Source organism: Miscanthus floridulus, chromosome 14, assembly GCF_019320115.1.
Source record: "Miscanthus floridulus cultivar M001 chromosome 14, ASM1932011v1, whole genome shotgun sequence".
Taxonomy (NCBI): domain Eukaryota; kingdom Viridiplantae; phylum Streptophyta; class Magnoliopsida; order Poales; family Poaceae; genus Miscanthus; species Miscanthus floridulus.
In genome coordinates, this window is record NC_089593.1 from 21,878,209 (window position 1) to 21,889,635 (window position 11,427).

The window sequence follows — 11,427 nt, forward strand, 5'->3', positions numbered from 1 at the left end:
AAATGTTTAGAATGCTAATCATAAGAGGAGGATTAAAGGAGATCACCCCCAACCAAGTACTAGGTGAAGTCATGACACAAGAGACATACCGTGTGGAAAGGGAGAGGGGATGACAAGGAGGACAAGAAGGAAGATGAGGACAAGAAGAAGAAGAGTGTAGCATTCAAGGCTAGTTCATCATCATACAAGAACAAGGGCAAGTCCAAGAAAGAATCAAGTGATGATAAGGATCTTAGTGATATTGATGATGAAGCTATGGCTCTCTTTGTGCGCAAGATGGGCAAGTTCATGAAGAAGAAAGGCTATGGTGCAAGAAAAAGAAGAGATCATACCAAGAGCAAATAATATGTGAGAAGATGCTATAATTGCAAGAGTCCTGATCATGTGGTAGCCAATTGTCCTTACAATAGTGACAATGATGAAGATGAGAAGAACAAACACAAGAAGGACAAGAAAGAAAAGAAGGAGAAGAGGGAGAAGAGGATGACCTTTCAAAAGAAGAAGAAGGGTGGAGGCTATGTGGTCACTTGGGATAGTGATGGCTCATCGGATAGTGATGACTCTAGTGATGATGGCAAGAAATCAATCAAGAAAGCACTAGCAAGCATCGCCATCAACGACAAGCCCTCCATCTTCGACACTCCATCAACATGCCTCATGGCTAAGCCTACCAAGGTAAAATATGATGAGAGTGATGATGATGAAAGTGATTCTTGTAGGAGTGATGATGAAGATGAGGAGTACTCCAAGGAGGAGCTCATGGACATGTGTGAGCAAGTGCACGCTTGCAATGAGATGAAGAGAAAGGAGTGCAAAGAATTGCACAAGAGAGTAAAATTTCTTGAGCAATCCTTTGATGAGCTCAATGCCACTCATGAGGGGCTAATGGATGCCCATGAGAAGCTTGGCAAAGCTCACTCAAAGCTTGAAAAAGCTCATTCCTCTCTCATTGAGCAAGTCAAGAAGGAGGAAGCCTAAGGAGGAGCAAGTGATAGTTACATGTGATGTGGGACTAACATGTGATCTTATTAATGAATCTACTTATAAGCCTATTGCTATTGCTCCCACTTAACACTTCTTGTAGCACTACCACTTTCACTCCACCTATGAATGATACATCACTAATGGTGGAAAATGAAACCCTCAAGAAGGAGGTGAATGAGCTCACTCGTGCCTTAGGCAATGCCTATGGTGGAGATGCCCGCTTGCTAAAGTGCTTGGGTAGCCAAAGGTTTTCTCTCAACAAAGAGGGATTAGGCTATACCCCCAAGAAAGGCAAGGTGGCCTTTGTCACTCCCAAAGCTAGCTTTGTGAAGGGCAATGGTCAGTTTTGCAATAGATGCAAGCAAGTTGGGCATATAGAGCAAAATTGCAAGGCTAACAAGAACAAGCTACCTAATGTATCCTCAATCAAATTTGATTCTTGTTACATGCTTTATAAGGGTGCCAATGGTGTGAAGGCTAAGTTTATTGGTACACCGATTGTGGGCCCAAAGAAGAAGGCCATTTGGGTACCAAAGACCTTGGTGACTAACCTACAAGGACCCAAGCAAGTTTGGGTACCTAAAAAGAATTGATCTTCTTTTGTAGGTAAATTATAAAGCCAGAGGAAGGCATTGGGTTCTTGATAGTGGATGCACACAACACATGACCGGTGATCCAAGAATGTTCAATTCAATCAATGAAAGCAAGAGCAATGGGATTGATAGTATCACATTTGGTGACAATGGCAAAGGCAAGGTCAAGGAGCTTGGTAAGATTGCAATATCCAATGACTTGAGCATTTCCAATGTGCTACTAGTAGAGAGCTTGAACTTCAACCTATTATCGGTAGCTCAATTGTGTGATCTTGGTTTCAAATGCATATTTGGTGTGGATGATGTAGAGATCATAAGTGTAGATGGCTCTAACTTGATATTCAAAGGATTTAGATATGAGAATCTATACTTAGTTGATTTCAATGCTAGAGAAGCTCAATTGTCAACATGTTTGATCACTAAGTCTAGCATGGGTTGGTTATGGCATAGAAGGCTTGGTCATGTTGGAATGAAACAATTGAACAAATTAATTAAGCATGACTTAGTTAGAGGCTTGAAAGATGTCACATTTGAAAAGGATAAGCTATGTAGTGCATGTCAAGCCAGGAAAACAAGTTGGTAATACACATCCTAAGAAGAGCATGATGAGTACATCCAAGGCATTTGAGTTAATGCATATGGATTTGTTTGGACCAACCACATACACTAGCATTGGTGGAAATAAATATGGATTTGTGATTGTAGATGATTTCACTAGATACACTTGGGTGTTCTTTCTTGGTGACAAGAGTGATGTGTTTGCAATATTCAAATAATTTGTCAAGGGCATTCACAATGAGTTTGAAACAACCATCAAGAAAGTTAGAAGTGACAATGGTAGTGAATTCAAGAACACTAGAATTGATGAGTTGTGTGATGAATTTGGAATTAGACATTAATTCTCGGCCAAGTATACTCCTCAATCAAATGGGCTAGTTGAAAGAAAGAATAGAACCTTGATTGATATGGCAAGATCAATGTTGAGTGAGTATAATGTGAGTCATTCATTTTGGGCCGAAGCAATCAACACTGGCTTGCTACTATAGCAACCGACTCTATTGTCACCCCATGATGGAAAAGACCCCTTATGAGCTATTGAATGGAAGAAAGCCCAACATAGCATACTTTCGGGTTTTTGGTTGTAAATGCTATATATTGAAGAAAGGCACTAGATTGAGCAAGTTTGAAAAGAAATGTGATGAAGGTTTCTTACTTGGTTACTCCACTACTAGCAAGTCTTATAGAGTTTGGAATTTGGCTAGTGGTACTCTTGAGGAGGTTCATGATGTGGAATTTGATGAAACAAATGGTTCCCAAGAGGAAGATGAGAATCTAGATGATGTAAGAGGCACTCAATTGGTCAATGCAATAAAGAACATGGACATTGGTGATATAAGGCCTAGAGAGGTGATTGATATTGAAGATGACAAGAATCAAGTGCTCTCTAACTCAAATATGCAAGCTAGTGGTTCTCATGATCAAATCCAAGCAAGCACTAGTAATGGCAATGTGCAAGATCAACAAATGGCTAGTTCATCATCTCAATCAAGTGATCAATCAAATACTAAGCAATCAAGTACAAGTGCTACAACCAACCAATGTTGCAAGAGATCATCCATTGGACACCATCATTGATGATATTTCAAGAGGTGTGCAAACAAAATCAAGATTGGCATCATTTTGTGAGCACTTTTCATTTGTGTCATCCATTGAGCCTAAGAAGATAGATGAAGCTTTGAATAATGTTGATTGGGTCAATGCTATGCATGAAGAGCTAAACAACTTCACAAGAAACCAAGTATGGGAGTTAGTTGAGAGGCCTAAGGGTCATATTGTGATTGGAACCAAGTGGGTCTTTCGGAACAAGCAAGATCAAGATGGGATAGTGATAAGGAACAAAGCAAGATTAGTGGCTCAAGGTTATACTCAAGTTGAAGGTCTTGACTTTGGAGAAACATATGCCCCGGTTGCAAGATTGGAAGCAATTAGGATCTTGCTAGCTTATGCATGTGCCCACAACATCAAGTTGTACCAAATGGATGTGAAAAGTGCATTTCTCAATAGGTACATCAATGAGCTTGTGTATGTTGAGCAACCTCCCAGTTTTAAAGATGAAAAGAAACCCAACCATATTTACAAGTTGAGAAAGGCTTTGTATGGATTGAAACAAGCACCAAGAGCATGGTATGAGAGATTGAGGGATTTCCTACTCTCTAAGGGAATCAAGATGGGAAAGGTTGACACCACTCTCTTCACCAAGAAGCTTGGAAATGACTTGTTTGTAATGCAAATCTATGTTGATGACATCATTTTTGGATCAACAAATCAAGAATTTTGTGAGGAGTTTGGCAAGATGATGGCAAGTGAGTTTGAGATGTCTATGATTGGAGAACTTAGTTACTTCCTTGGTCTTCAAATCAAGCAAATGAAGAATGGCACATTTGTTAGTCAAGGCAAGTATATCAAGGACATGCTCAAGAAGTTTGAAATGGATGAGAGCAAAGCTATTCGTACACCAATGGGGACAAGTGGAAGCTTGGATAGTGATGCTAGTGGCAACATGGTGGATCAAAAGATGTATCGGTCTATGATTGGAAGTCTACTCTATGTGACCGCATCAAGACCGGATGTGATATTTAGTGTATGCATGTGTGCTAGATTTCAAGCCTCACTAAGGGAAAGTCATTTGAAGGCAACAAAGAGAATATTGAGGTACTTGAAGCATACACAACATGTTGGATTATGGTATCCCAAAGGAGCAAGATTTGAGTTGATTGGATATTCGGATTCCGATTATGCGGGATGCAAAGTTGAGAGAAAGAGCACATCGGGCACATGTCAACTATTGGGAAGATCACTTGTATCTTGATCATCAAAGAAGCAAAATAGTATAGCACTTTCAACCGCCGAAGTGGAGTACATTTTGGCCGGTAGTTGTTGTGCTCAATTACTTTGGATGAAGGCCACTTTGAGTGACTTTGGAATCAAGTTCAAGCAAGTGTCATTGCTATGTGACAATGAAAGTGCCGTCAAGCTCACCAACAACCCGGTTCAACACTCAAGAACGAAGCATATTGATGTCCGCCATCATTTCATAAGAGATCACCAACAAAAAGGGGACATTTGCATAGAGAGTGTGGGCACCGAAGATCAACTTGCCGACATATTCACCAAGCCACTTGATGAGAAGAGGTTTTGCAAGCTAAGGAATGAATTGAACATACTTGACTTCTCCAATATGTGTTGATGCACCCCCATTATATGACATGCCTCTCCTTCGAGCAAAGCAAGGTAAAGTTGATTGACATGTCATCCATTCATTACTAAGGACTTGTTTAGTGCATCTAGTCATTCCTATCATGTCCTAGACTCATTCATGAAAATCAAATGAATTTGATACTTATATGGTACCACTATTGTTTGTATGTTTGAAATGATCTAGTGGTAGCATATGACATGTTTGTGGGCTTGTAAACCTAGTGTTTGATTTAGAAAATGAGCTATAAGTGTTTAACTCAACATGGTACAAGATAGCCCTTATTTGGAGGTGTGAAGAAGCTTGTCCTTGGATCAAACCGAGTTAAATATCTTTTGCAAGTAATCTAGATTGAACCAAAATTGAGAAAATGATCCTTATTTCACATGGTTTCACCCCAACCTATCCATAATTTAAGCTCACCTTTTGTGCTAATTGTTGACAAAGGGAGAGAGAAACAAGGATATGAGTGATAAGGGAGCATTGGACATAAGGGGAGAGATATGCTAAAGGAAAGGGATCAATTAAAATTTTGAGCACACAAGTAGGGGGAGCAAGCTCATAAACTTGTATGATGCATTTGAATGAACATTTCATATATTTGCTCACATGGTACAAATTCCAAGTTTCAACATCCATGCTTGTGTGGTATATGCTAGTTATAGGTTTGAATGATGAAATGAAAAACTAGCATGCATAGGCTAAAAGTAACTAGACTCATGCTCACATTATGAAAACTAGACCCTTGCTTTTAATGTTGATCTCATGGGGTATTCTAGTTTTTGTGTATGTCTAGTTACTAATGATGCTAAGGATGGTATATTGGTGCACTCCGATTGGTATCACGCTTCAAAGGTCCATCTCTTACACCTTAGCATCACTTGGTAGAAATTGACTCCTATATGTCCTATCTAAGCATATGTGCAAGCTACAATCCAAACTCTTAGCACATATGTAGGGGGAGCAATTACTACCATTTAGAGTTCATGAAACTTGTCCATATCCTTTACACATGGTAAATATGCTTGGGCAAGCAACATGGATTCAAATGAACTTTAATTCATATCTTTGTATAAGGGTTGTCATCAATTACCAAAAAGGGGGAGATTGAAAGCTCTAGTTTGGTTTTAGTTAATTGATGAAACCCTAAGTGCTAACCTAGTTTATCAAGATGATTATGAGATAGGTACCACTACTCCAAGTGATGAAGCAATGGCGAAGATGATGACAATGGTGATGGCATGGTAATGGTCAAATGCTTAAACTTGGAAAAGAAGAAAGAGAAAAACAAAAGGCTCAAGGCAAAGGTATAAAATGTAGGAGCCATTTTGTTTTAGTGATCAAGACACTTAGTGAGTGTGATCACATTTAGGATAGATAGCCGTACTATTAAGAGGAGTGAAACTCGTATCGGAATGCGGTTATCAAAGTGCCACTAGATGCTCTAACTCATTGCATATGCATTTAGGATCTAGTGGAGTGCTAACACCCTTGATAATATTTGTGAAAATATGCTAACACATGCGAGGCGGGATTCGGCGATTTCGGGAAAATGAAATGTCTATTTTCTATTGCGCCGGATGCAAAATTCTTGGTGGTTGGCACATTTGAGCAAGGGTGAAGAAGTTAGAGTTGAAATGGAGTTGGTCAAAATGATGCTGGCGTTGGTCTACTGACCGGACGCTAGGTCACTCAGCGACCGGACGCTGAAAGGCTACGTCCGGTCGAGCTGGCAGAGAGGTCGCCAGTTTCGGTGTTGCACCAGACGCTGGACCTGAGATGCACCGGACGCTAGTTTCTGCGTCCGGTCAAACTGACGAGTCTGCACAGTGGCTAAGGGTTGAGCACCGGACGCTGGCTGCGTCCGGTCAAGGTGGACCGGACGCGTCCGGTCGAAAAAACATGCCTCGAGGAGCTTACTGGAAACGACCGGATGCTAGGGCTTCAGCGTCCGGTCAGTTTTGACCGGAGCGTCCGGTCAGCTTCGTAGCCGTTGAAATCTGACGAACAACGTTTGAAGCTGGTGATGCATGGCGTCCATCGGGCGACCGGACGCTGAGGGCCAGCGTCCGGTCTGTATGACCGGAGCATCCGGTCAGAGCGCGTTTTGCCCAGTGAAGGAGTATAACGGCTCTATTTGATGGGGGCTCTATTTATAGCCCCATGGCCGACTCAAGGGAAATCTCTTGCATATTTTCATTGACATAGCATCCTTGTGAGCTTAGCCAAAGCCCTCTCACTCATCTCCATCATTGATCCATCATCATTGTGAGATTAGGAGAGAATCCAAGTGCATTGCTTGAGTGATTGCATCTAGAGGCACTTGGTATTCATGTTGCGCTGCGGATTTCGCTTGTTTCTCTTGGTGGTTGCCACCACCTAGACGGTTGGAGCAGCGGTGAAGGATCGGCACGAGTTGGTGATTGTTCGTGGCCGCCTTCGGTGATTGTGAGGGGAGTTGTACCTTCCCCGGCAGAGTGCCAAAAGGTAACTCTAGTAAATTGCTCGTGTCATTGAGTTACCTCACTTGTGGGTCGGTTCTTGCGGTGTCCTATCATGTGGACGAGGTTTGTGAAACACCTCTTAGCCGCCGAACCACCAAGTGTTGGTCGACACAACGGGGACTAGCGTGTTGGCAAACACGTGAACCTCGGGAGAAAAATCGATTGTCTCTTGTCATTTGCATTCTCCCGGTGATTGGTTTAATCTTCATCTTGTGATTGGTTCATCCCCTACACGGCGGTATAATCACTCTACTTACTTGATTACATTCTTGCAAACTAGTTGTTACAAGCTCTTTAGAGTAATTAGAATTGAGAGCTTGCTTTGTAGTTTACATTCATCTAGTTGAGCTCTTGAGAGTAGCAAGTTTGTGTGCCTAAGTAATCATTGCAGCTAGAATTGTTGGATAGGTGGCTTGCAACCCTTGTAGAGCTAGAGCAAGTTTGCATTACGCTATTTGTCATACTAATCAAATTGCTCTAGTTGATTTATAGATTTTTAAATAGGCTATTCACCCCCCCTCTAGCCATACTAGGACCTTTCAATAGGCATGGCACTACGCGGTATAGTAGACTAGCCATGCCGTGCCTGTTAGTGCCGCTGTATTGAGGTGCCAGCCCAGGCATGACACTATCAGGTCTTAGCCATGCCGTGCCATCACACTGGGCACGGCGGCCCAGCAGTGCCCGTGCCGACATTGGCACTATAAGTGTCCAACACCTCGAATTGATTAGAATATTAAGGACAATAACTTCATCATCTCAATCTTAAGTTACAAGTTTAGAGAACTTATCGAAGACTCAAAGTTACATGTTCATAGAGAATTGATATTACAAAAACTCATAGATCACATAATCATACAAACACAGGAAGAGATAACAAAATAACATTTTATTAGGAGCTTTAGTGCAATGGTTGTCTCATTAAAACCCATCTAGATAAAACTTATCCTTGTGACAAACCTTAGATAGGGAAAAAGAGTACATCCCAGCTCCATAGAAGTTTATTGTCCTTACATCAAAGTTTACAAGTCCAGAATATTACAGTCACATTACATAAATGATCACTAAGACACTAATCAAGATAAAGTTCTTCAAATACTTCTTCAAGCTCCTTCCTCCACATTGTGTTGCAGCCTTGTCTCTGCTGCCTCCCAATCTTTGATGCAGGTCAGCATCTCCACCATCTCAGGCTTCAGCCTCCTCTGCCGCTCCTCGATGATCCTGCCAGTGGTACTAAAAGTAGATTCTGAAGATATGGTAGACATAGGAACAATTAAAATGTCTTTAGCCATGATAGACAGCACCGGATAAGTGAGTTTGCGCTGATGCCACCAGTTCAAGAGGTTAAAATCATCATCTAACTGGCTAACAGTGTCACAGTCCAAGTAGGAAACTAGTTCAGAAGCATTAGAAGCAGAAGAACTTGCAGCCTGCAGCAGGACAGTTGCAGAGGTATCTCTAGACATATTAAGAGTAGCAGCTAGAGGATGGATACCACTAATAGAACCACCACCACCACCATCATCATAAATTTTATCCCAAGCAGACCTTTTCTTACTAGGTTAGGAGGGACAGACCTCATCAACCCAACACCTCCATATTTCTCCTCATACTTATTATAAACATCAGTAAGTCTACCTCTAGTGCCAACCTGGTATGCAGTATAATCTGTATTGGTAAGATGACCCAACCTCTTTAGCACTCTACTGAAACCTTTTATTTTAGCTCGAGAGTCCAAGATGAATGCAAAAGAATAAAGCAAAGAAATATCCCTCTAGTATTTATTATATTTGTCTATCATAGGTTGAACCACAGGTCTGAGGTGAGTGTCATTACCATGATTGTTTAGGTGTATAGTAATCTTAACTAGATAATGAATCATAAGTGGAAATGTAGGATAGTACACACCAGACAATGCAACTGTAGAATCATAAAATAGTTCAAGAAATGTTAATATTTTTCTACCATAGCCCAATGTTCATCAGTTAAAAGCAACCGACCACCTTCAAGCCTAGAATAGTGAGCATGCATGAAAGTAGTGAAAGGGGTCTTATGAGGAAACAAATGCTTAAGCATCAGATATGTAGAATTCCACCTTACCTCCATGTCCAACTAAAATTTTCTAGGCCTAACAAGAGTGGCAATGTACAAGCTTTTATATGCAGCAATTCTCTGGTTAGATGAGTTTAAAATGATATTGTAGTTCTAAATATTTCAATCAAAAGCTTAAGAGCTTCAAGAGCCTCCTTAACAATTAGATTGATAATATGACATGCACAACGCTAAAGCAAGAACATAGAACTAACTGCATTATCAGTTGATGCATTATCTGATTCAACAGAATCATCTACAACCTCAAACCAAGATATTTAGACAGTATAGGTCTAAGTCTACGCATGGCAGAAACATTAGATGATGCATTGTCTAAAGTAACAACAAACACCTTTTCAGTCAAACCATAATCAGCAAGCACAAATACAACACGGTCAGCAATATTTTGTCCATTGTGGAACACATCAATAAGCACAAGACCAAGCACCCTCTTCTCTAGTTGCCAATCAGAGTTTATGTATGAGCAACCACACTAAGGTAGTCCTCTTTGGCATTACCAGATCAAATGTCAGAGGTCAGACAAACACAATTAACAGCAAAAGAACTAAGAATCTCAACAAGCTTAGCCTTGCAATCAGTGAAGAATTTCACTATGTTTCTAGTGGTGGTTTGCCTAGAGACAGGAACATACTTGGGGTTATGAGTAGTTCTAATGTACTCTTCAAATGTATTAGTTTCACCCATACAGATAGGAACATCTAGCCTAGCAAGCAATCGAATCAGTTCAGTACGAGCAACCATAGGACAGTAATCCCAGTTACGTATACTACCATCAGGATTAAAAGAGATCTGAGACTGAGACATGCGAATTTTCTCACGCCTCTTAACGCACTTATCCATATGACGGGTGAGGTGACCGGTGCCACCACTAGAGAGAGTAGAGTACTATTTATGGCAATGGATGCACTTAGCGGCATACCTAATCTTCTTACCTTTGGGCCCTTTTTTGAAGAGCTTCTTGAAATCGAGCCACACTGCTGAGGTAGAGGGACGTGAGCGCTTGGCGTTGTTCTCGTCCTCTTCTTCATCGCCCCCTCCCCCGCCTTCTGGATCATCGCCACCGACATCGATGGGAGCCTCAACGCTATGGCCGAACAGCTCCGCAGCGTCCTCATGTAGGTCGTCCTCGTCATCATCTTCTGCTAGCCCCACATCCGCCTCTCATCAGTTGGCACTGACCTCAACCGTCTCGTCAGAGGAGCGGGCCATCGTTACTCGCCGGTGCCCGATTTCTCAACGACTACAGAAAACACAGTATTAGTACAGATCTAGGGTTACGGTTAGGTTAGGGTTCACTCTTACCTTCATAGCCGGAGCTCCGGAATTGCCGACGTCATCGACGAAGGACGAATCCAGCCCTCTGGTTCCTCAACGGATCCGGCGTCGACGTAGAACTAGAACAAAATAGAGGTCGAGTTAGGTAGGGAAACAGAGAGAAAGAGAGAGATCGAGCGAGAGGGCAACGCATTCTTACCTGAAATCCAGAGCACCAGAGCTGCCAGCGTCCGGCTAGGTCGACGACGGCGACGGAGATGACGAGGTGGACGACAAGGAGAGGACGAGCCTACATCAATGGTGTGAGATCAAGAGGAGGGGTATACTTGGCCGTGTCGTGTGCTAGTGCCGGCCAGCAGTGGCTCACCGGAGGGGGAAAAGAAGAGAGGAGGCCGATGGCGAGAGAGTAGAGGGGAGACACAGAGTCATAGAGATAAGAGCGAGACAGGAGAGAGAGAGAGCGGCGGTGAGGAATGAATTAGGGTTTGGGGAGACGGTAGCGGCTCACTATATATACTATGGGCGTCCAACGGGCAAATCCAACGGTCGGGATGAGCGGGGGGAGGCATCAACGGCTAGAAGTGGGGGGAGCCGTGCCGAGGCTGTGCCGGCCTATTTAGCCGTGCCGTGCTTGGGCCTGGCACTACAGGGCTGACATTGCGGCCGGGCCATGCCTAGCACGGGCACGAAGGAGGCCGGGTCA